Raw genomic sequence first — 27656 nt, 5'->3', positions numbered from 1 at the left:
TTATTCCATAAATGTGACAGTCTAGGCGAGATGCCTTTGAGCTCTCCCTGATCAGCAGTATGGTTGTATGGCGGTGATCTCCCCTGGAGCTGAGACACCTACTGAGGTTGTTTCTCGAGGCAGAGAGACCTTTTACCAATGGCCGATCTTTGGTAAGTGACTGGCAGCATGCTGAGTTAATACTAATGAGACATTTCCAATCCATGTAGCTACTCAGTATTATTATAAACTTTGTATAAATAATTCCATTAGACATAAACTGTTGCCCAAGTCTGAAACTAATATTGGACCTAGCTACACTCAGGGTCCATAAGGAGTCTAAGAGGCAAGGGGGTCTACTCTGAACCTCATGACTCAATAGGGGGATCTTCCTTATCCTTTGCATCTCTGGTCTCTTTGTGAATCATTCTAACTCAATTCAAACGTGACACTGCTCTAAGTATTTCAGCATGGTAAGTGTTTTAAAATTCTACTGAAACACTGAAATAAGTTACAGTGCCACTTAGTAGAACACTCTTGAGTGAAAGTAATAGGCACCAGACAGCACTGCTTCAGAAAAAGAGCCCAATTACACATACTACATATCTATATTTCCTTCCAAACATACTTCTTTTCTTCTTAAACAATCAGAATTCCCAACTGTTTTCACTAGGAGTTATGGTTAAGCAGGAATAAGCTTCATGTTACAGTTAATGTCAGCTTTCTGCAATATTTGAAAAACATGTAAGTTTTAAAAAAAATGCTGCTACCTCCTGCTGCTAGAAACGCTTGAATAGTCAGAATTAAATTTAGTGAATGATGAGAGTTAAATTTAGTGATGTAGCACCTTTAATGGCTATGAAATGTTTCAGACAAGGCTATGTGACTAGGAACCTCATAGTTGCAAGAGATCCCTGGAGCCAAACATTTAACAAGGCTTCTAGAGGGGTATTTCCAGGCAACGGTTAATATTTACAAAGAAGAGGGAAGATCAAACCACATGTTCCAGCAGAGTGGCTTCAAAGCTTCACAGTGGTGCAAATAAAATCCAGATATCATTGCTAAAGGACAGCAGACTAGACCTTGTAGGAGTAACACCTTTCCTACTGTGGGAAGCAAAGAGAAGAAGGGCCTTGTTAGCCTGAATATTTGGTATCACATACCTCAGCTCTTTGCCTTTCAGAAAGCAGCAGCAGATGTAGGTTTCCATGGCAGTATCCCAAAAGTAATGCTCCGAGGGCAAGGAAGCTTGTTGCTGCTGCCACCTCAAAACCCTTCCCTTTCTGGAACTCTTGTGTGATCAAAATACGCAGCAGGATCATCTTGATGTCACTTGCAAACTGTGATTCTAGGCAGTGTCCTGGATGCACAGATGGGATACAAAAGACTGCACTGCTATGTATGTGTAGGTATTGCTAGAACTGATACAAGGATGAAGCACTGATTACTCCTGAGCAGGTGAGCAATGGGTTATGAGCAGAAGCCAGTTCATGGGTTACAAGTAGGTGTTGTGTGCACATTCAAGAATGATACTGTTATACCAGGGCCCCAGAAAGAAAAAAGAAAAGCAAACTTTCTCATTATGTTTTTTTTTTCTTCCTTCAAATGGCTGTGTAGTTTGGCTACAGCGAGAAGAACAAGAGGGAAGCAGAGTGATTTGTACCAAATAGCTTTCATTTCATTTTAGAGAAACACTTACCTGAAATCACTCACTTCTGTCCTTCTCTGGTGGCAGGTTTCTATTTTGCTTATAGCGAAGACCCATAATTCACTTAGTTAAGTGTTTTTCTGTTTTACATTACTTTGGAGATACAAAACGTTAATAAATCTTGGACACTTGCATTTCCTAGCACAACTTTTATTTATATATATGTAGAAGTATTTTAATAGAGTAAGGGTTATCAGGGCTAGTGTTATACTTGACGAAAACTCCAGCAGAACTTAAATTCCTGCTATATCCAAAAGAAGTACTTCTTCTTGCCTTATTACCATCCAATCCCATACTTCAAGTCAGATTTTAGAGCTAGAGAAAGCCTCAAAATCTGCAGTGTATGAAGGATTAATGTAATACAAAATCTTCTAAATGAGTAGGAAACAAAAGAGTTTACTATGACACGATGAGCATCAATATAGTCTTGAACCAAAGATCACTGAAGGTATGGGAAAGATTCTCAGTTACCTTGACAGACTTTGAACAGGATCATGTTTTGTATTGAAAAATCTGAAGTGATTAGTTCCTTTGTGTGTTTTTCTACTTCCTTTTTCATTATTGTGTTATCTATCTGGTAAGGATTATAGCTTCTTGAATACTCCATTCTTAAAACATCAGTGGCATTTGAAAGTACAAGTTTATATTAAAAAAATCTAGAAAAATAGTTATTAAAAACTTTTTTCACTGTCAACTTCCCCAAAGCAAATGAAAATGCCAGTTTTTTCTGGTTGACAATAATTGCCTTTACCTAGCTAAGCTGCCATAGTTTCTCATGGGAATTTAAAGTCCAGGTGTATGAAACACTGGCTTTTTATATAAGCTGATACTTGTTTAAATCACTCATTGCCTCCTACTATGTCCTTGGGGTGTGAATAATTTTTACTCTTGATTTTATTTCAGGATGGAAAAAGAAAAATTACTGAGCTTTTCCATGGGATTTGAATCCCACTTTTTGATGGATGAGTCCTTGTATAGACTGGGTGTGGAATCTGAGATACTTTGGGCTTTGATCCCTGATCCTTCAAAGCATTGAAAATCATACTATTCTTTCAAAATAGAAGATGCAAAACAACTACCCTGTAAGACAGGAAATTTCTTGTTGTTTCTCAAGTCAGTGGAAACTAAGAGTGATCAATATTTTGTAAGAATGTGTACAAAAACAGCAACAAAGGTCACACAAAAACTCCTGTGAAATAATCAGACCAATAAAGTATGTAATATACAATGAATATTACAAATGTAAAAATACAGGTAGTCCTAGAAACAAACATTGTATACTCCTGGGCACCTTGTAATAATGCACACTTTCTATCCATCATATAGTTAATGTTTATTACACATTTGTATACAGTAGTCCTGCAAATGTGAGTACCTTACCTAACTGCCAACAGTCAAGGCAAAACCAAAGAAAAAAGACACTTTCATCTGCTCCATTTTTTCACCTTACATATTCTGCAATGCATCTTTATATACAGGTAGCCTATATGTGGTTTCAGAATTGCAGATACAGTAAGTGAAGGTCCACCTTTATTTCCTATTCCCAACCCTGGCATGCCAGCCAGGTAGGGTTACTTACATTTGTCTTTATCACTACGCAGAAATAACTCTTTAATCAGTTTTCTAACCTAAGAGCACGAGCTTTCAATTTTATGTAAGCTATCAAGACAATCTCCTGCACCATGTTGTCCTCTTTAATATATTGTTATGGTGTTTTGTAATCCTCATAGCTTGTAAGAGTATTTTGCAAAAATAACTCAAAAGCTTTTTCTCTCAGTGTTTTTTCCCTGAAAGAAAAGGCATACTGCCAACAGTGGCTTGCAATATTCCTTCCAATTTACTAGAGAGATTTGCTGTGTCTTCCATTTTTTCTTTTCTGGTCATACCTATATTGAAAGAAAAAGAAAAATAGCCAGCCCTCCCCAACAGCTAAAGGATATATGAAATATATCAGATAAAAGTTAATTCAAATCCTTTATGCACCTGAAAAAGATGGACTTTGTGTCTTAAAGATTGAAACATTTGGGATTCCTGTCTGCTCTATTCAGCAATGCTACCAGCCCTGTCTTTTGGTGTCCCCTTTATTCTGCAGTGCTGAGTCCAAGCAGGGTTCAGATCTCGTCTTGGTTTCCTATGATAGTGGTGGTAATGGCAACACATAATAAAAAAGATCAGTGTTTTCAATATCCCTGGAATAATTTTCCCTGGCTACGGAAAGTAGCCATACCTTTAATTAGTGTACAGAGACTAGTTTTCCTTTTTTTCTCAAGGTGCTGAACACTAGACTTTTCTATTAAAACATAAACATGAGTCAGAAAACAAATAACTAAATAAAAGGTATACTACGTGAAATATCAGCATAGCTGCTGTTCTCGTAATGATTTTACAAATATTCTAATAATAGAGAATAAAAAAGTGAAACAAAGGTAGAGATTATTTTAAGTGTCCTATGACACACAAAAAAGAGCAGTGCAAAATTGCTCATGCTGGTTAGTGAAAAGAAACAGACATTCCAAGGGCTTGATTTATGACATTGTTAAGTAAGCAAACATCTGATATTAGGTCAAATGAATTGTGCATCATAACTGCTATTTCTCTTCACAGAAAGGCTAATATCTAAGTGAATGTCTCACATGGAGACCCTTATGTGGTATACTAAATTTACACACATATCTTATGTGACCTAGCAAAGCAGGAGGGGTGCTCAGTGTAACACGCAGTGCATCACATTGTGCCATGCCTAGAAAGATTTACGATTATTTACCGCTGTTGGTACAGGATGAAAAAACTGTGTAACTGAACAAACTAATAAATTGAAGGTAAAAAAAGGGCAGGAAATGGCTGAGGTCCACATGTTATTTAATTGTAAAAACAGTAATTTTCATTTCACTTTCAGTGAAGACAAATTTTGAAAAAAATGAAACATCTTGAAAAAGAGAAATACTGGATTTTTACTGGCTCTACTAATAATGGTCTTATAATAACAGGGTTGATAATACTGTCATAGGACCTCCACTCGACCTCCACTCGGCAAAGTCCTTCTGTATGGAGTTATTTTAAGTACAGGCTTAAAATTTCCCATGATTTTTTGCTTGTTCCAGGGCCTAGACTAATTATATTTTTGGAATAGTACAGTACATGCACAAATATTGATACAAATTATAATACTAAAGCAATGCAGAAGTATTTATACACTGTTTTGAGGACAGCTGCAGGTTTTCCAAAGTGAGTTAGAGCAGTAGAAAAAAACATGCTTAAGCTGCGAAGCAAATACACAAAGAAAATAAAATCAGATAATCAGTTTCATTATATGTATTAATGTAGTCAAAGAAGATATTTTGTTACCTGAAAATAAGCCACCATTTTGAAGTAGATTTTTGTGAAACCAGTTACTGGTGACTATATTAGGGATGTGTTAGAAGAACTTAAACGTGAAGGGTAAGCTTACGTTGTCTCATTCTCCTAAAGTTTCTGAACTGACTTTATGTGCAACAGAATGGAGGGGGGAAGAAACTTGACTTCGAAATCTTTGTATTTTCTGCTTAAGAGAAGAGATGGCATATGCATGAATATCTCCCCCTCTTTACGTTGTGCATTTTTTTCTCTCAATAGCAGTAGAATCACACTTCTGGGCTTGATGGCCCTTAATCAGTTTTCATCAGGTGACAGATTCATGTTCTCCAGTTGTCTGAAAGTGTCTGGCATAAATGTTTGTTGCTTCCATAGTCATCTTATTTTAAAAAAGTGCCTGTCACAAAAGAACTTCAGGCATCAGAACTGCTTTTTTTCCTTCTTCTCTGCTGCTATTCTGTGCCACTGCACTGATGTCTCATTATACTTGTACAAGAAAGGCTATTATCCTTCACACGTTTAGCTGCTGATCTAAATGAAAGTACATTATCTAAATAGTTGAATCAAGAAGCATACAACTAAAGCTCATTTCAGTCTGATCTGTAGTTCTTGGTGCTTTAGCAGGTTAACAGCTTCCTGTGAAATTACTTTATTCAAGGGTTTTCACCATAATTTGGTCATAATGTGGTCTAGACCAAATGGTAATAAGAACTTGCAGAAAATCTGCAGTTCGTTTTCATTTTATGTCTCAGGAGGAAAATGGGTCTTTTCTAAATAATTCAGCAGTTGCTTTCAGGAACAATATGCACATTATCAGGGATAGGTCTAACAGGGAATTTATCTAACAGCACACAGTATTTCAAATACTTATCACAGCACACGAATATTGTGATATTGAATATCATCCTCTTAATATTAAATGGTCAGTTAGTTAAGTCGCTGCATATTTACAGCAGTAATACTGGAAATAACACACAAATTAAGTTCTTTTTTGAGTGCCGTCCATTTATTCCATGCTCTCAGAGGATCTCAGTGGCACTGTAATAGTATTCTGTCTGTGCCAGCATATGTTATTATCATCGTGGAAGTTTATACTAGAGATCATTCTGTCATTAATCTAGGCTTCTGGAAAACCTCAGAACAGGAAGAGCATGTCATGGTAGAAATCAAACAAATATATCATCTAAAACCAACGGAAGTGGAATTCAAGCTTGCGTGCTGCATTTCCATTCTACATGCTGTTTACTGGTTGTGATGCTAACATTTGTACGTGATGTAGGCTGAAAATATTTAATTGGCTTTTGAAGGAAATTAAACATATTTTACACCATTTGGGTGATTTTTTTTTTTTTTGTCTTGAGGTTAAAAGCTTCATATAAACAATGTAACCTGTACCAGCTTCAGTGTTGCAAGTAGATTAAAACCCAGAATGTCCATTGCAATGCTTTTTTATGTATATGAAGTACATCCTCCTTTTCACCATAAACATTCAGGAAATTTATCCAAATCTGATATATTCTTAAAAATAGGCCAGATGTTTTATCTCTTCAGAAATAAATAAAGGGATTTATTCTTCTGTTATACCTCTCTGGTTGCCCTCTTTATTTCCAGTCTTCCTACCTGTTTAAATCTGCATTGTATTAAGCAAATATGGATTATTGTTAATAGCCTTCTGAAAAAGCAGACACCTCTGACTTTAACATGGCAAGGAAAAGATTTTGAGCACCAAACCTTACTCTCACATAGGCCTGAACCACAAAGTCACAGAGAAATGTGAAGGACAAGGGGGAAGAGATACAAGGATATGAGCAACAAAATCAACAGATCTGAAGTGGACATAAATTCTGGTAAGCTGTATTTCGTGGGTTCTCGAGCAACAGCTTCCTTTGCTGGTGAAACTGAAAACAGAACAGTGTCCAGACTAGGCAAAGGATAGTGACTCCATAACTGGGTGGTTACAAAATCTGTTGGGTACATGATATAGGTTTGGACTTGCTGGCTCTAGGGAAGACCTGTCTGCTAGATGGAGGCTTCAGAATAGGAATTGTTCAGTTGACCCTTTTACATGTTACTGAGCTGAAGGCAGCCTTACAGCTGCCAGCTTCAACACCAAACTTTGTCTGAGTTATGGATGGGAACTTATGGTATTCCTCTAATTATGTGACTCTGCCAATCAAGTGGATGCATAGATAGTAAGAAGACAATGACAGAACTGGATGTTATCATTTCCTTGTAGAAACAGGTGGGGTATCTAAAATGGGACTTCAGATTTTCTCGCTCTCTGAAGTATGTATTTCATTAGAGACACCTGAACTTGCTTTGAACAAGCTGGTGTGGCTCTCCAGCATAACTCAGGCATTAGCTCAGGTCTGGGAAGCAGCGAAGCCATGTTATCTCAGCATGCCACCCTGAGGAGAGCATGTCTGGCTTTGTTGCTTCCAGTTTTGGAACAGGCTTGGTTGCTGTGAGCTTGGGAATCTCTGTGCCACAGATGTTTGCATGCCCTGAAAAGCAAATCCAGCCTATTATACTGCATACATCAAATCTGACATGCGGTTGCTGCCCTTATTGTCATCCTACTCAAAACTATAAAAAATTGAAATTTACTTATTTATTTAATTTCTTAGTCTTTCTTACTTGCCAAACTCACTGGTCTTATCTTTGACCTGTAGCATAACTCTGAAGTCTGTGCTGCAAAACCGTATTCAAAGTTTTGAACTCTTTCTCCACTCAGGTTATCTGCCTTTTACTTTTAGGCTGGGCGCTTGTTCGTGTTCCTGTGCAGGCAAGAACTTTCAAGTCATAAGCTTTAGTTTTCTGCTTTTCCAACTATCATTTTCAATCTTATAGGCTGAAAGTGCAGCAAAAGTTCTTTCTAACATATATATTCCTTGTCTCCCTGCCTCTCTGTCCAGACTTGTCTCCTTCTCACTTTTCCTCCCACTTTCATCTGTCTTCTTTTCACTGGTCTGTTCCTAATTTTATTTTATTTTCTACAGATCTTCAGTTTAAAAAACTCACCCCCAACTCATTCCCCTCAAAATGTGTTCAAAGAAATATCTTCATTCCTCATATTTCTTCAAGACCCCTACAAGTGGGTTTTGTTTCTGAGGTTTTGGATAGATATTTCACTTCTATGACAGACATTTCAGGGTTCATATCACTGCATCAGAAATATAGCCAGTCCAGACTCATAAATCAGTATTACTAAGGTGTATCTGAAGAACTGAAACACTTTTATTGCAAACATCAGTGATAATATGGGCCTCAGAATTGCCCTGGAATATGGATGAGTACAAACCATTTAGGAACAAATATTCTGGCTGATAACTGACAGCCAGCCGAAAGCAGCCCTTGATAAAGATAAATAACCTGTACTCAGGGAAATTTTTTGCATCATTAAACATGGTGAGCATATTAGCTAGCAGGGGGTGGAGCTGAGTCCCTAAAGAGATAAATCTAAATTATACGTGCTGCAGTGATCATAACGGTAACGCGCCATCTTGGCTAACTAGCTGACATCAACGGGGAAGGGAATTTCAGATTTAAATGAACCAAACTAAAGAGCAGTGCAGTATGCATACAGATTAATTAGAGCACATTCATGAACTTTTTAGCCTTTTTCTGTGGTCTGTTTTTATTGGTGCCAAAGTACAAGGAGTTTAGATGTTTCTTGTCAGCCTCTGCACAATTTTTTATTTTCACTTTCTTATGTGGTTTGATTAATTAGTACTTTATTTGCCTTCCATTAATCACCTTATACCACAGTTGTATCAACTCTTACCAAAAGCCTGTAGATGGGTAGTAAAAGTTTAGTGGCATTTTTCCATAAACAGGAAAGTACAATTAATGATTACACAATATTTCAGAAAGTGAGAACTCTGAAATCAAAGCAAACAAAACATTCAGTTACATAGATACATCCAAACAATCAAACTAAACTCTATTAGGAGAACATCAATTGGATGAAATATTTTTCTTGAAATGAAGTATGTTTTTATAAGCACATCAAGTATATTTTCTTAGCATGAGGAATGTCCTCATAAAAGATAATTGCCTGCTCTTAAATATTTGTCCTTTATGTTTTTCAAGAAAAGTCTGCATTCAAACTATTAGAAGGTGCAAGAATAAAAAGATGAATATTAATTGGTTGAAGCTGACTTGGTGTAACCTGTAGTTCTGTATTATTAATCGAATCCATTTATTTCCTTTTGACATGGCAAGTAAAGAAATAAGCTGGACATGACAAACACGTTTTTCAGTCAAAATCAAATATGCAGTTTCATGAATAATTTGTTCTTAGGTATGTTATTGTCCTGCAAATAAGCAAATCTGCTCAAGAGCTTCATAGGTCAGTCAGTGGGTTTCTTTCTTGTATATAGAGATCCACCTACAAATGTATAAGTGTATTTGATGACGGAGTCTGAAAGAAGCATCTGAATATAGAAATGTGACTTGCGACAGGCAGTGCTTTTGCTCCATTCCTTGCCTGGTCTCTGCTTCAGGGTTGTGACTGTAGCTAAACAACTCCTGTGTGTGCTGCTGGGCATCAGACTTGCGGTACCTAACCATCCATCAGATTGCCTGGGCTGTTTCTCCCCATGGGGAAATTATGATGAAAAGTGGGAATTGCTTACTTTGATGGTAGCAAGGAATTGTTCAGCCAGCTCCCTGTGAGACTTGTGTTCCAGCTAGGAGGGCTGCATCTGCCCGCAGTAACTCTGTGTCCTGGATACATGGCCTAAATGGGCTGCTGCAAAACAAGGAATTTCAAAAGCTTTATCAGTAGCCAAAAGGGTCTTGTCCCTTAGAGGAGCCAATAAAAAATGGCAACTAGCATTTTAGGATGCTGTTGCACCCTGCGGAGATACAAATTCTCAGAGTGGCTGCCTTGTAGTTCACAGTATTTAGTAAAATAAGAGCTATATCAAGAGAGATGATCAAGTGCCCTTGCTAAACAAGTACCCGTAAGGTAACAAACAGAAAAATTACAACTTGACTGTGTACTGAAGCTGCTAAGATTTTTTCCAGTACTGGGCATTCAACTAAGTGGATAGAGGGCAGGAAGCCTCTTGACTGCACAAAAAACTCCGGTTTTGAGTCCTGATTCTGCAGAGCACCTCAGCATGTACCTTAGCCCTCCTGATACTGCTTAAAGCTGAACTTACATGTTTTGCTGTCCTGGGGCTATACTAAGGAGGCAGGCAGCAGGAATTTTCTGAGGAGCTTACCAGAGCATTTGTATGCAGGAGAACAGCAAGGAAATAATAAAGAATAATTCCCACCTTAACCATACTCAGCTGGAAATAAAATGTGAGCAGGGGGATGATGGTACTGCTCCAGGTCTTCCTGCCAGTGCTACTGGGTATGACACTGAGCCTCTGGGTGCAAAATATGGTTTTCATGGAGCAGCTGCAAAATGGGGATTTCATGACCAGTTTTTCTCTCATGAAGCTTTTTGACTGAGTTCAGTAAATGAACTGGTTTTGATGCTGAATGGCAAATCCCCAAGTGAAAGACCTTGTTTAGGCAGCTGTGACAGAAAATTTAAAAGAAAACAAAACAAAGCAAAACCTCAGCAAAAATGACATTTTCATAGAATTCTCAGTGCTGTCACAATTTGGCTGAAAGTTTATGTCCACCTCTGTATTACTTACATGGATATCCACGACCCAGTCTCACCTCTAAAAAAAGTGACTATTGCCACTGCTCTTGAGAAAGTTCTTTATTTAGAAGAAGAAATGTTTGCCAGGGTCTCTAAGCACTGTTTTGCTGTAAGCAGTCATTAATCTATCTTAAAATACTGCAACTTTTCCATTTGTTATTTTTGTCTCCAAAAGCGGTTCTCCAATTGGACTTCATTGAGACTTGTGAACTGTAAAAATGTCTTAGTGGATTGGTCCTTCGCATTTTCCTTTTGTTCTCAGAGAAACTGATGCAGTGAGGTCCATCAGCTGGGGTGTAACTAGTTTGAAGTTTAGAATGGGCCTTTGATTTCTGTTCCTCTACTTGTGTGTTTAAAGTTACAGACTCACTTCTATGGTGTATTAAATTGAAGACTTGTTGTCTTTCTCCTACATTCATTTGCTCTTTTCAGTCTTTATCGTTGCTTCTTTTCTGTGCTTATTTCTGTCTTCATGTTCTTGTTTGCGCGTGTTTTCTATTCTAACTTGTCTCTTCCTCAATTCTTCTTTTTTTATTTTAATTTCATTTAGAGAGTAAAATAACTGAGTAAGATAAAATAGTAAAGTGAAATCAATTTTAAATTTGAAGGCTAAGCAATGTTAAGTTTCATGAGACTCCAAAATTTTTCCACTCTTCAGAGAAGACAAAAATCCCTTTAAGTGAATAGAAATTTTTCTACTGACTTCAGTGGGCACTTGTGTAGACACTGCTCTGATATTCACTCTCAATTTTGGGAAGAGTCTAGCGATTTTAACAATGCTATTTAGCAGACTAGGGAAACAAACAAAACAAACCAAGCATACTGTGTTTCTTGTGTTTTCTACGGCCATAATCTTGCAATAGCCATGATCATGTAAGATCCAGGGAGGACAGATTCATCCTACCATCCATTTACTGAAGGTAAAAAATGCTTTGATATGTTTCACTCAAGCTGTGAGTTATAAAGCTTTCTGAAAATAGAGTAGAAAACCCCCAACACCCTTGTAATAAAATTCTGAGTAAGCAGTTCCATGCAGACTGTCATTTTCTTTCCTAATTGCAAATGCCTTCCAACACCTTTCCATCACTTTATTCAGCATTTTTAATAACCAACAGTAAATGTGAGTAAATCACATTGACCCCTAAGGTCCATATATAGATCAAAATAAACACACACAAATTAAACACGTTGTTGCTTTTACTGCAATGATATGCAAACAATCATATACCAGGTCAGTCTAGGGCACTATTGATATTGCTTACCAACCAATTTATTTGTGAAACCTCTGACCCCCTTTACTGTGCTTCTTCAAAGAAGGGGACCTGAGAGGCTCTTAGGTATGACTGATGGAAAATTGGCACTTTTTTAAACAGGAAAACTTTTTTGAATTTTTTTTTATGATTTATTTTGAACTTAAAGGAAAGTTAAACTGATGAAAATTTAAAATCTGCTTGGTGATGATTTTCTGAGATATTTTAAACCATACAGATTTAGATTCAGAGGAAATATTAAAATAACATACCACAAAGTGTAATAAACTGTCATGATTTTTATCTGCTTTTCCATTGACCATAGAAGAATATGTCTGTCTGCTCTTCCAGGATATGTTTTAGGATATTGTCTTTCTTTAAAATATTTTCGTTTTAGCTAAAAAAGTTTTCAGGCAAAAGATGAAGTAATTTTTAAAAAAGACATTAGCATGGTGATTTGCTTATATTGCTCTCATTATTATAACAATTAGAATCTTACATTTGAATCATCAATACCTTATTCAGAGAGAGGAAAACAACTTTGGAGTCAATACAAAATAGACAGTGTAAATCATGACAAAACGTTAATCTACCAGGATTTAAAGCCAATTATATTTTTAATGCACTCTATCCTCCGTAGATTCTCAAGAGAAGTACACACAATACTGGATTTAAAAGTGCACTCAACAGGATTCGAAAAACGAATTTAAATAGTTTAATGTCAAGTATTTCTAATAATTTCTAAATTTAATTATTGAGCAGGATTCTCAATATCAAAGTATTTTTGAATATTATTGCATTCTCAAAGGATGGCAAAAACTAAGGCCAGCTAATGTCCATATATTGTTCAGGTTCTTGGAGAAGGTGTAAAGTACAAAGATATACGCATTTATAATTTGATTGTTCAAAAGTCATCATGAAGCCAAATCTTTTCTTTGTATGCAACCATTTTCAGTTCTAGCTCTTGACCTTTGTGCATTTTTCATATGAAAACAGAAACAGAAGCAAAAACGTTTACATTTGTCTGCCCTCCTCTAATAGCTCATTATGTAACTGACTGAGATTTTACATCCAGAACAAGATGCTCTTTTCTGAGACAAGCATACATTGTACTTTTATTCTTTTTTCTTTTTCCTGATACACGTTTTCCCTCAAGAGCCAATTCATCATAGTAGATCATGAGGTAATTGTGGTAAGTGGGTGCTCATCTCTTTTAAATATTGGTAATAAGACCTAAACCTCTGAATGGTCCATGAAAGCTGTTTGGAGTGTGTGAGATGATAAAGGGGGAACAAAAAGTGCTTGCATTCAGGAAAAGGAAACCATGATCCCAAATTGCCAGTCACAGATTAGTAACTGGCAACAGTTGTAAATTCAGCAGGCTCTGAAGGCTTCACAGAAGCTTGATGATACAACATAAAAGAGTCTGCATTTGTTCTGGCTAGGAGATGAGTTCATTTGTCCAAGCAGCTCTTTGTAGTCTGTCTGAATGGCACTAGCACCCTAGTTTTGCGTATATTAAACTGGAATGGCTGTTTTTGATTAAGGCACTGCTCTCCTCTAGGCATTCAAACCAATGATAATTGTACAGATTGAGAAAATAAGAAAGGCAGCAAGTTGCCCTGGAGGAATTTCTGGGGATGGAGCCTACAGCAGCTCCTTACGTACCAGTTTGTTGTTGATGCCACTGTCAGCTGGAGCTGCTCAGCTGGCACAACATGGGCTGAGACCAGCCCAAGAAGTTTGAACATTTTTTCTACACGTGTTTGCAAGCAGACATTGATGTGTGTGTGTGTGAAAACTCTGACAAGATGGTAGATCTTAAATGATGTTTGATTTAGGTTGCCCAGTATTTTCTAATTATTTTCTTAGACATAGAGAGCTGATGGTGAGGTAGCAGTTGGAGACATTTTCTGCAGCAGAGGAAGGTTTCATCTCACTTTACTGACTTTAGCAGCCCAGCATCTAGTCCAAATTTATTTCGTCAACTCTTCTTGGTAGTCCAGGTTGAGGAAGAGGCAATTACAGAAAGCAGTTCATCCTGGTTGTTTTAAACTCTACTCTGATGTGATATAAATCATCATTTTGTCCCATCCCTCTTTCCATTTTTTAGAGAGGCAGTGAAAAAGACTGGCATCTTAAAACAAATATCTGTATTTCAGATGCAAGTATGTGAGATGAAGCCTACCCCAAGGACTATTATACCTTTCCTTGATACTAGATTTGTTTCTCTGAAGCAGATCTACTTGTAGCAGCCGGTATTTTCATATCTACCATATGGGTCACGGATGTATTTCCCAGATCTGTTTCATAGTTCATACCATAAATATTCCTCGCAGCTCAAAGCTTCTGCCTACATGTCAGACTAAATCGGGGTGAAGAGGCAATTAGTGCCATAAGATCCGAATTCAGAATTTTATGCCATAATGAGCATAACTGTGGATTCAATTGTGGAAAACAGGCTAAGTGTTTTCAGTGATATTATTACCTAATTACATTTACTTAATTACATTTTATTTAGGATGAGTAGCCAAGGGTTCAGTATTCCACATAAGAAGAGGCTTCTGTCCGAAGGAGTTGACAGCTCTTTGGAAGATATTGCACACGAAAATTATCAATTTCAGTCTACTTTGGTTTTTATAGCTTTTTGCTGTCATTTTGCATATAGATAGACTAAAGAATTACTCAATTATAAGTGTACCATAAATTCTCTAAGTATGGATTGCATTTTTACTTCATTTGTTTTTTTCATAAAATGATTTTGCTGTGGGGAAGTGTTCATAGACTGACATTTAACGAAATTTTTACAATGATTAGCACAAAAATGAAACATGGACGTCACTACCTCTGCATATATTCCAGAGAAGATCGTAGCAAACATTATGACTTTGACCTGTTTAATGTTTTCAGTTTGGTGTGTTAGGCATTTCTAATCCCCTCCATTTCTAATTTTGGTACTTTGTGAATAGGATGTAAAATAGTCAGTCTATCAATACAGATAATAATGAGAAGGTCGAAAATGCTGATGGTAGTGAGCAGGAAAACAACCTTCTTGGAAACCTAGTCACCTCCAAGTATGCTTATACTCTGAAAAGTGTTATTTTGAACGTTTATACTTATTGTCTTCCTATTTTTTCTAATCATATTTATTCAGTTTATTTTGTTAAGAAGTTATCTTTTTTCCTAATTGCAGTACAAATGTTTCTCATGTTAGACCGGTATTCTAAATTCTATAACAACATTATTATGAATAAAAGTTCTGCATTCAGAACTTATGACTCTCTAGTGCAGCTGAAACTAGTAACCTCTTTTATGATATTTGGAAGCTACCTTAGTCGCTACTTAATATATACCTATGCAATAATTGCCCTACGACTCCTTACATGCTTAGAATGCAATATGTGTATGTACTGCGTATTTCAGAATTGTCTATTGGTTAACAATTATTTTAATTTTATACAAGTCAGGATGAACTTATTTCTAACTTTGTATATATGCCAGATTGCAGTTTCATGAGAATAAAATACAATAAATCATATTATTTAGATAAGCAGATATAATGGCTCAAAAGACACAGAGTTTACACATCTGTTGGATAAAGCACTTCCATGTTTATACAATAATCTTCCAAAGAGGAAATGTGCTTTAATCATTGATGTTTTTTATTTCTCTGCCTGATGTTCCCAGATGCAAGTTCTTCTGGGCATCACATTAAAGAATTGAGAGATCCTAGTCAGTAATGCTGCAGGATCACTGCCAGCCATACTTTGCCTTCTTTTACTCAGATAGTGAACAAATCACACTGCAATGTCTAAATTCTCACGAGAAAGAGAGTAGTGAGAGCCAAATGTGATTCCAATAAGAGACCAAATAGAAGCTACGAATATAAACACAATCTGGTTACCGCCCTGCAACTGTGATTGTAGACTTTCCTGGATACTCTGTTTTGGATCATTCTATCATCATATCAATGTGCTTAATCCAAGATCCTGCTATTAAAATAAAGAAAAAAAGTTACATGGCATTCTATTAAAGAGGTGTCAGCAAAGCATAATGACAGAACATATATGGAGTGTGACTCAGTTAATTATATTGAATTGGTTGCATAAATCTAAATGCTAAAAGTTTCAAAAAGAATCAAAAATTTTCAAATTATTACAGAGGAACAGAAAGAATAAAGATATTATTCTACAGAAAACCAAGTTGAAGGATCTTTTACATACTTAATATTTAGGGGTTACGATGATAAAAGTGCTCTGCACATTTGCTTACTCTAATGTGTTTCTTCTTATTCAGCTGCTCTCTCACTGTTACATATTAAACATATTTTGAAAGGATCTTTGATAGAACATGTTTGTGATGCTGTAAAAGCCATAACCTTTTCAGTGCCTCTTCATAGGATGTTTGCCTTTAATTATTTCCATCTTCAGCTTCTGAAACTTCAGGATTCAGTTTTAAGAGGAGTGATTTCTGCAAATGCACTCTAACATCTTCCACTGTATCTTTGTCCTATCATTTTAACAGATAGTGGTATCTTAAAAGAATTCTGGCACCTCTGTTTTTGACAATCTTCCTTCATAGCAGAACCTCAGTTTATTACCTAGGACAAGGGAGTTCAAGGTGAAGATAGGAAAGATAAGGTAGACACTTCAATATTGACTACCACTCAGTTACATTCCAAAGGATCTCATGTAAGTTCTTAGGCTAAAATTTGCATATTGGATAAACAACATTTTCTTATATACTTGCTTGGTCTTCATGCTCTTTTTATTCTAGCTGTGTAATTTTCAGGGGGTTTGTTTTGACAGCTATTTTTGGCGCAACTTTATATTGGCCCCTCAAAGGTCGGGGTTTTCACTTTGGCACATACAATCACTTCTGCGATTCTGTTAAAATGTATATAAGAAACATTCTTGCTTTACATGCAGATCTTTCTTCAGACTTCAAGGCTGTCTTGACTAGTTGTCTCATTTCCTAGAAGTTATCCTAGTCAAATATTATTGACACTTTCTCATTACTCAATGCATCTCCTCTCACAGATGTGTTGGATTTAATTATATTACAAAAGCTTTAACTTTTTTGGCTGAACTGTTGCTCCTTCCAGACACAAATCAAACCAGATGTGCTACTTAGAGCCTAGTCCCAAATTATAGTAGTTCTCCATTCTGCTAAAAATCAGTATCAGGCAATGGCGGAGTGCAGAAATTTGGGGTCTCAGATGCAGTGTCCTCTGCACACAAATCTCTGGTGTGGGTCAGGAAGCAGGAGCTGCAGAAGGGTAGCAGCTTCCGTAGAGAGAGGAGCGAAGTAAATAAGCCCCAGTGCTCATTGGCCACCCCTCTACCTTCTTAAAAAAAAAAAAAAATAAAAATTAAGTCTTTGCTTATTAAAAGCAGTTTTCTCAACCGTCTTCCAAAGAACAGTAACTGAGGAGAAAGAAAACTCATTCATAGAAAAAAAAAAAAACAAACACCAATAAGCATCTCTCAGAAATTACAATCTGTTAACCCTTGATGTAAAAAATGCTACTCTAGAGCAGTGGCTTCAGTGGCTTGGGACATTAATTGTGAGAGGGAGCTGCATAAAACATTCTGAACATCTTACACATTTTGATACATCATTACATTACTGCAGACATTGTTATTTTATGTTTTCTGTGGACTGAATGCAGGGTAATTACCAGCATACCCATAAAAATAAGTTGACTTCAAATTAGAAGAACTAGTTTAAATAACAGATATAAAAATTCTAGCCCTCTGCATGCTGGTCATATTCCTCAACCTTTTTCTAAATTCTCTCTCTCGTCTGTGTTCCTTGTGGATAGTTTTATGGAGTCTATTACAAGGGATGCTTCTAAATCTCCATTTAGAGAGTGGACTTGTTAAACAGAGGTGTGGAAAAGAATGGGTTTTGAGGAAAGTGCAGAGTATTGGAAATCACAGAACACATCAAAGTATAAGATTTTTTCTGGGGAAAAATCCATGGATTCTAATCTTGAAGTTTTTATTGTGAGAAAATTTCAACAGGGTAAAAAGAATTGTTCTTCAATTTAAAAATAATTTGATGATAGCTACTGATGTGCTCTAAGATGTAACTTGTCAATTAAAAATGACACAAAAAGTATTAGGAGTGAACTGCTTACAAATGTATCGAATTCAGCTTGCAACATATTTGAAAACCTTGGGAGTGGTAGAAGAAGGGTCACCTGTGTATGATTCCTATTTTAAGAGACCAGTGGTCTGGCAGGCAAGCTCAAATTAAGCCATCAGGTAGTCTTTCTAGTTTGCACATGAACTGATGACCTTAGGTTTGTTGAATTAAAAGGAGTGCAATGTTCACCTGCTGTTTCCACACAGGAAGCAAACTCAGTGACTTTCTTCACTTTTGCATTCGGACCAGTAATTGTTACTGTGGTAGAGTGGATTTTATACAACAATGATCAAATTACAAATAACAGTGCAATTACTAACACCTAAGGGCTTACCAGGGTGTACTCTTGATTGCTTGCACATTTGTGAGAGTTTCCTGGGATCAGGAATGAATAATGTTGCTTTAAGAGTTTTCAAAGCAAGGCTCTGGCTCAGCACTGTTTGCGTTTTTACTGCTTCCATGTCCAAGTTACTCATTCCCATCTATAACACCCTCCTTGAAAATTCTGGGCATTTTAGGATACACACTGAACATTACATGCCAAACTGGTACTCTGAAGGGGTATTCAGACAATTTGCCAGAGAAGGAGTTGAAAAGGAGTTATAGTTTCCAGAGAAACGTTTTGCATTAGCAGTTCTGAATTTTCACCCCAGTATTTCCCAAGCCCTGCTTGAACCATTGAAGGAGTTAAAAAAATATTAAGCTTGTGTCTAACTATGGCAACAACTGTGAAACATGGAACGTCAAAACAGACATATGTTCTCTAGCATATCGATGTACATGGTTAACAAGAGCACAGAGGTTACCTCAGATGTCTTAGGAGTGCCTTCGGTACCCTGGGATGAGTCTGGAAGAGATGTGTTACAAAGTCATTCAATGTTTTCTTCTGCCTAGGAGAATGGCTCTATCCAATTAATTTTGTGCTGATTCATACCCTTGACTATTGCAAACCATGAAGGAAAAACTGAGAGCTGGTACCATCTTGTGAAACAGGAGATCACTTGTGTCTTCTGCTCCTAGTTGCAAGGTTGTCTTCTTTCCAACTATCTTCTAGTCTGGGACATTTCCAAAAGAGGTGTCAGCACTCATATTAAACCATGGAATACTGCTGTTTTATTTAGTACTGTGAAATTGTGAAGACAATACTGGAGAAACTTATACTTGTGACCTAAAACAAGATTTATATGTGTGTGATTTGGTCAAAGAGCAGCCTACACAGAACCCAATAGGAAGATATGTCCCTGATGCAGTAGCTTTGTGCAAGATTCACCTAGGATTTTAAGAAATGAATGGCTGACTGAGATCTCTGTTATCTTAGAAAGTCTTAAGAAGTAGGAGCTCTGTAATTCAGTTTTTAGATGGAATTTTTTTAAGATAACAAGAGAAAAGAACTAGAGTAATTGAGAATTAGAAAATGTAATGGAAAAGATAAATGCAAGACACTGACAAAAGCTTTGAGAAACATACTGATGAATGGAGAACGTGAAAAGATGGAGATTTTGTCTGTAAAACCTCTCTTTGCAGAAAGACCAATATTACAGGGGAAAAAGAGTTTGTTTTAAATCTTTAACTTCAGGTGATATTCACAAACAGATCATTTCATGTATTTTAAGGCACTGTAAATTAGATAGAACAGAATGATTTGCAGTAGAGCAACTTGTTGGAGAACAGTGGACAAGTCTTTGTGTTATTTACTATGTGGATGGAAAATAGAAATCAAACATGAGTTTTCTGATCATGGACTTTTTTTAAGAGCTCACAAATAAAGAAGTGGTGTAAGACATCACACAGGGATGTGTCAGTGTATTAATGGCAAATTATTTTTAACCTGCGCAGACATGACTGCTTTTAAAAGGAACATTTTTGCTGAGAAGCGTGTCTTTGATTGTCTGGATTGTGCCAAATGAGGTATATGTTCTTCATCTGCTGCAGTTCTGTAAAATTTACTTACCAGAGGAGACAGGCAAATTTGAGCTATTTATATATTTTACCTGTGCAGCTGTTGTATTGTTAAGTTCACGTAATGCCATCAGACACAAGGAACTTTTGAAATGTATAGCTTTCACCAGAAATTGCAACACAGCGGGAATTTTTATTGTTGATTTGTTAGGATGCACACATCCAAAGGGACTTTCGACCTACTTCAGAACTATATATAGAAATCTTTGCTGAAAGCCAATAAATAAGACTGCATCAGTAACAGATATTTTATCAGATATTGCTGAACAGCACATCTCTTTTTTTTTTTTTCTTTTTAATGTAAAACTATGTGTTCTTCTTGTTTGTTGCAGCAGATATGTCTTTGCTATAAAGGTCCAAGAATTATAACATTGCAAGAGTTAAATACATAAAAATTAGGAGCATTAATCACAATAATAGAAAAGAGGCAGACTTCCTGTTCAATACAAGAATAATGTATTGCTCTCATTACAGTATATTCTTTCATTATCACTTTGATTATCACAGGACTGTTTTCACTCGTAACAGGCAGTAAATCCAATGCTTGCAATTCATGCTGAAATAAATATTGTATTTGTCCTCTCTGAACTGAACCTAACCCAAAGTCAACACAGTTATGCTTCTGTATTTACAGAGTTAAGGATCAGTTGATATTTCCATTATACCTTTTATTTTTAAAGGTTTTAACTTGGATTTTGCTTCTTGTTGTGTTTATTTTAGGTTTTCTATACTTAAAATACTAACTGCATGAAAGGCACATGTGTATGCAAAATAAAATATGAATACCAAAGGAAAATCTTCATCCAACTTTAAAATATATGTTTTTTCAGTCCCCAGAAAGAAAAGAATACCCTCCCATGAGGAATAGCCCGAAATAGACTCGATCCAAAGATAATAGTCTATGGTCCCAGAGCTGTTTCCTAGGAACCATGTAATTTTGACAAAACTTTAGGAAAGTAATAGTGACTGGAAGTTTAAAAGTAAAATATGTTTGTCTGTTCCTGCATGCATGCCTACACACACATACACAAACTCAGATATATGGACAATATCAGTCTGAGTTACAACTATGCCAAAACCAGAGCATCCAAAGTCAGATTTTTTTTATGCACAGCACTGAAAGCACTGGAGTTATCTAAGTAATAATCTCCACTCATATACCATAATCTCCACTCATTCACCATGTACCAGCTCATTCCTTAACTCATGCTCAGGTGCATCAGCATAAAGATGGATATTGCAGTCGAAACTGGTGCATAACTAGCAATCCAAATATTATAAGCCAATATCTTATTGCTAAAATTTGAAATATAGTGCACTGTATGTCACTTGAATGTGAGAATTGCCTTGCCACTCCTGCTGCAGAACCATTATGGAATTGCTGAATATCAGGGATGCCTGAGGAGACTTAAATTGAAACTGATATGGTAAGAGATATGGTAAGAGAGAAGATTTCCATACCATTTCAGAAGACAGATGGAGTGTGCAGTCAGACTGAGTTGTAAAAACATTACCTATGATATATATATACAGAAGAGGTGTTTACATTGTTATATCATTGCTCCGGTCTTTTGAATCCATGTCTTTATTGTCTCAGGACAAGTTTTTAAAATATTTTTAGGAAGAGGGCATGTTCTTTTCACAGGATAATCTGGTCCTTAACATTTAAAAAAAAAATTCCTTGGTATTTTTTTTCCTGAAAAAAGTATGTCAACATTAATATAATTTGTATTTTTAAAGAAGGACTTGCCACATTTCTTTCCTTTGAAAGTATTGAGTCACTTTAATAGCAGTCAGAAATGCTGTCCTCACCAGTACTTTCTAAAAGGAATTACATCCATCAAGGATTTTTAAGCAGGGAGATGTTCAGTCCTACCTGTCTGGTAAAAACCTCAACTTAATAGAAGCTGCGAGAGAGTCCTTCACCACTTTACTTAGTCCTATCCCAAAGAAGAACCCAAAGGAAAAACCTGTCCCATCTGTGTCGAGGAAGGGGGTAAGCAAACCATCTGCCCACGGAGCAGGTGGATATGGGCTCAGAAAGGTGGATTTGGACTGATGAATAGGGCTACATATATGAGTTCCCAGAAAGGCTGTGAGCTGGCGAGTGTACCCATCCTTGTTGACACTCACTGTGCAAGTCTGACCCGCCACCAAGATTTTAATGTTTGCTGGAAGAAGTAAAAGTCTGGTTTGGTGGGAACCTTTCCTGGCATGGGAACTGGGAAGTTACTATCTATGCTCAGGACAATGAAGTTGCGGAGGCTGAGCAGTGAGATCTGTTACAGGTTGCCCAGAGAGGTGGTAGATGCCCCATCCCTGGAAACACTCAAGACCAGGCTGGATGGGTCTCTGAGCAACCTGATGTAGCTGAAGATGTCCCTGCTCATTTCAGGAGGATTGGACTAGATGACCTTTGAAAGTTCCCCTCCAATCCAAACTATTCTATGATTCTGTGATCCAGGAGTGGTGCCCACAGGGAACATCACTCCTCTGACGACAGAGTCAGAGTGATGATAACTCTTGCTAGCTTGGGAGACCTCAGAGAAGCAAGTAAGTTGAAGGGTGGAGGCACGTCCACTGAAATCCTAGTTGATCAAGCCCACGGCCTGAGTGATGTTAGCTAATCTCAGCATTTGCTGTAGCAATTATGTGAACTTCCTGTTCACAGCACTGGGCTGCAGATCTGTAAGGATGGTTAAGACTACCTACTGAATCACTGTCATTTTGCTTGTCATGCTGTTGGTGGTTGTATATGCTGGAATAGATCACGAGTTGTTTTTAAGCCTAAAGACTGAATTATCATCTTGGTCAGAACATGAATACTTTCTAATCCCTCAATTTGGTGTCAGAAGGAACCCAGGATTTGTGTGGCCCCCTGTGGCTCTTTTTCTCTCCGTATTAGATGAAGAAAATGAAACAAAGCCAATTCCAGCGAAGCTCCAAGCTTTTGAGTGAAAAGCACTGGAGGTCCAGCAAGCTAAATATGAATGTATCAGCTGAAAAAAAAAAAAACCACAAACCAAAACAAGCACAAAAAAACACAAAAAAACCCAAAACTAACAAAAAAAACCCCAACAAAACAAAAAACGAACCATAAAAGAATAATGTTTAGAAAGCTAGAGACCGGAAATTACTTGTATAACACCGAGTGATTTCTTTTTTAGATGTATGACGCCAATTTAGTGTTTAAGGCTGCTCAATGGCAGGAATACAAACTTCTTGTAAAATATATTAGGTGCTTAGAGTCACTTAGCGGTTAGTAAAAAACCCTCCTAATGAAACAATGTATTAATTGCACAGGGCCACTCAAAGCAAACACATGTAAAATATTTAGATGTCTGGAGATGCTCAGCAGTTTGATAACCAACTTTTAATAAAGTCTATTCAGTGTTTAGAGTTGATCAGCAGCTAGGAAAACAACCCATGCTCAGCAGTAGAAATCCAGGGCTAATAAAATACAGAGCTGCTCAGTGGCTGCAGCAAAGTTTTTAAAGCTATGCTAAAATTAGGGAGACTAAATTAAGCAGTGACAGCAGAGGCGCTGGTAGTTCCATAGGATTAATGGCTGACTAGGATGAGATGATGGCCTGTGGCTACATTTCAGGTCATTAACCCCAGCTGGTCATTAGTCCCCCATGAAATGCCTGGCACTAAGGTCATTATTATTATTGTGAGCAGTTAAAAAAAAAAAAAAATGCAGCCAAAAAAGACCAACAATCCTTCAGCATGCTTATGTGTTATGGTATATGGATGTCTGTAGTGTCTACATATTTTAAGGAGAGATGTCCATATTCATATTAACATAGATTTTCTCTAGAACTGCTGCAATGCCTTAGAGTCAGTAAGATTATTGGAAAATTTACTTCCATTTCCATCCGGTACGTGAATCGGAGTCAAAGATTTGGTGCACTGCACCTCCTGGTTGATGGTGTCTGCCATCCTTGAAGGCAAGAAGGAGCACCTCAGATGGGTTACTCAGTGTGGCCTCATTTGGGTTAAGCAGAAGCTGCTTTTGGGAATGTTCCCAATGTCCTGTGTCCTTCACATACTGACCTACTTTCTGTTTTCTTTTAATGAATAGCAGAGTGTAAGCATTACATACTATTATACTTCACATTTTTATAGAAACATGTACTCAGAAGGATATTAAAGAACTTCTCAGAGAGTCTACGAAGATTGCTGGGCTTGCTGCTGCAATACAGTTTCCCTTGGGATAACGGTAACCCTTTCTGGGCCAGCAATATTGCAGAGTGGTGTTTTAACAGGAGGAAGTGAAGATAAAATTTAATTGAAACAACGGGAAATTTAGGCAGGTAGCACATAAATATCTGCTGGAGTTTGGCCAGGATTAACTTCCCCAAGTCATTCTACAGCTCATTTTGACAGTCCAGCCATGAACATATCTATGCTGTCATGGGTTTAGCATTTGCTTTAAATTTCTCAGTTTAATCATTTAGGAAGTAGTAGGTAGCTGCCATGCTACACATTCCAGAACTAAAAACCATACTTGCAGCCTGCTTCTGATATATAGAGAAGAATTTTACATTTCAGGACTGGGATATAGCTTTGCAAATCACCAGGAGAGACCATGATTGTTTAAATGCTGTGAATTATGCTCTGGATTATACTCTGGAAGCATTTACCCCTTTCTGTTAAGCCAGTTAGGCACCTAAAGCAGAAATGTTAGGAACACTTCCATAAATAGCTTACAACAACATAAAGGCAAGATAAAAAGGGAAAAAGCAGATATCCTTGTTACAGGAAGAAGAAATTTATTATGTTTTTTTTCATTGTGATTGGGAGCATCTGTTCTGGTTTGCCCAAGATGTCCTGCACACCAAGGAATGGAAGGGCTTCTTCCAGTTCTCACAATCCAAAAGGTATCTGATCATGCCTATGAGAAATTCCTTCTTGCATCTTCAGCTGATCAGCCAATTAAGCCTTTAATTTTTTTTTCTTTCTCAGGGTGATCAAAGTGGATTCACACCTCCCAGCCTTGTTGCCTAGGTTGCTAACAATGAAGTAAGAAGTCTGAGAAACTGAATATGAACTTATGTGTTGATCTTCTAGGCTCCTGGATTTGATTGTTGGGTTTTCTTACTATTGGTACACAAGTGTCTTTACAAGTGAATTTATTTATCTGTCATCTGTACACAACAGAGTCCTGAGAGTATCAGCACTGTTCCCGAGCCTATCATGTAATTGTGGGGATAGGAAAAAGGACTCTCATGTTATGGACATCAGAAAAAAATCTAATTCCATGAGCTCAAAAAATCTCACTCACATCCCAGCAGAATTGTTATTAGCACTTTATTTGAAATGCTGTCCTTCAAATCTATCTCATAAATTCCATCTGCGTTGGAAGTTGTATGTTGTTGATTATTTGTTTGTTTGTTTTGTTTGTTTGTTTGTCTTCTTTACCTGAGGAGGTCTTCTTAAAATGTAATAAATTAACTAATACATAAAAAAATACGATAAGTAACAGGACACCTTATAATCAGTTTTTCACATTCAAACATATGCTGATAGGTTCTTCAGTTTTTAACCTTAGATAAATCTGGCATAGTTTCCCATGCCAATTGGGCCCAAGTGTAGAATCAAACACAAATAGGAGTCATATTATATACTCAAAATTTTGTTATGGGAAAAAGGAAATCACACTTTATATGCAAATTCTGAATTTCTTATTAGAATGATTGAAAATTTACCATAGCAGTCAAATAATTTTATTAGTTCAGATCAAATTATTGTAGAAAAAGAAAATAAAAACTGCTACTCTACAGGAAAAGTCTCTAATATAAATAAAATCACTATACACAGTGTCATGGAGAACTTCTCAACACTGCATCCTGTGTCAGCACCTCTTGAGACATCTGCTGTTGTACCAGGCTTGTTCTCCTTTCCAGTACATTGTGATATTACAGTCATAAACACCTAGTTCACCACAGCATAAGTCCTTAGTACTGGTCATTAGACAAATTACTCATACAAGTAACACGTACTTTGTTAAAACTGAGTTCTTGGTAGTGGAGGAAAGATTCAGACAAACCATGCCTAACAAACGTTGATCTTGAGGTCTTGCAAACTCAATGAGAAATCCGTGGCTCATTAGTAGCAAAGACAATGTCACCACAGCATTACTAGCCTACAGGGCTACTGTAGAAGGATTCACCTCCTGCAGAGAGGAAGCCCTAATTATTTTCTCTGCTTCTGTACCTCTCTCTGCCTGTCTCTGGAAGATGAGATGGAAAACACCTACAGAAAACTATGTATAAATAGTACCTAGTGCCAAACCTTTGAAATCCTTTTAGCTGTTGACCTGCTGCATCTTGCAGCTGCAAAGCTGAATAATTTTGTCCTAAATTGCATGCAAGATCACAACGACACAAAACATTGATGTTAACTGTTGATGAACCTATTTAATTACATTTATTAACGTTGTATCTGTGTTTGTCTACTAAATGCAGTGATAACTTAGTGAAGGAGAATTAATTTCACATATTATCCACATAAGCAATAATGAGGAAAATCAGTTTCCTCTAGAATTGCAGAGACAAGTTTAATTAAATTTGGGTATGGGACGATTGATTTCAGGTTATTCACTTGTTTTCTGGCTAACAGTGGGACCTTAGGTCTTGAAGACAGGTGCAAAATCATGTAAATCTATGAGTGAAAATACTCATGGCTGAAGCAATTCTTCAGGACTTTATGATAGGGACAAATAAGCAGTATTTTGAAATTAACTGCATGGAAGGCTTTTTTGTAAAGTTGTTAACCTTATACTCTTGAAGGGCTTTGAATACCTATGAATATACATGTACCCAGCAAACCATGAGACAGTAATATCGGTCAACTGAGAAAAAAAATGTATAATGCAGTCTGTTCTTGCTGGGATATTGTGGTGTTATGAATGATATAAAAAGCAACACACAGGCAGGCACACAGTAAAGATAACCCTGAACTCTTGTGTAAAGATGCTTTGTGTTGTATATACTCACTCAGACTAAAATGATTAGTAATTTTGACTACTTATTGCAAATGAAGTCTCTTTCACCACATCCACTACGTTCAGGGAGAACAGATTCAGTTAGCACTGATTGTTTAGCTGGGTTGAGTATGGCATACTATAATCATATGTCATGGGTTGCTTTCCATGGAACCAAATCTACCTGAACACACAATAATCTTAATACAGATGTTCCTAGGATCTTAATGAATCAACTTGTGAAATGGACTTCTTTAATAAATAAGTAAATGATGTAAAAATGACTTTTGAATCGGTGAGTTCTGAAAAATCAGATGAAGTGGCTAATCTGTTAATTAAATATTGAATTGACAGGAAGGTGTAACTGAAGAAAAAAAACCCAACAAAAAACACTTGCGATGTATGAAAATCAAACATCAGGTAACATAGTATTTCTTATCTGTAATAAAACAAATCCTGAAGGATCCAGGACTCATTTCAAAACTTCCCAATATCACTGGCTTTACCAAATTAGAGGAGTTTTGAACAAAGATCTTGGGGATGCATCTGTGAAAATAAACAGGAAAGGTACACAGCACTATACCTGAAGCTACATAATTAAGCTGT

Source organism: Patagioenas fasciata, chromosome 3, assembly GCF_037038585.1.
Source record: "Patagioenas fasciata isolate bPatFas1 chromosome 3, bPatFas1.hap1, whole genome shotgun sequence".
Taxonomy (NCBI): domain Eukaryota; kingdom Metazoa; phylum Chordata; class Aves; order Columbiformes; family Columbidae; genus Patagioenas; species Patagioenas fasciata.
This window is presented reverse-complemented; position numbering follows the sequence as displayed.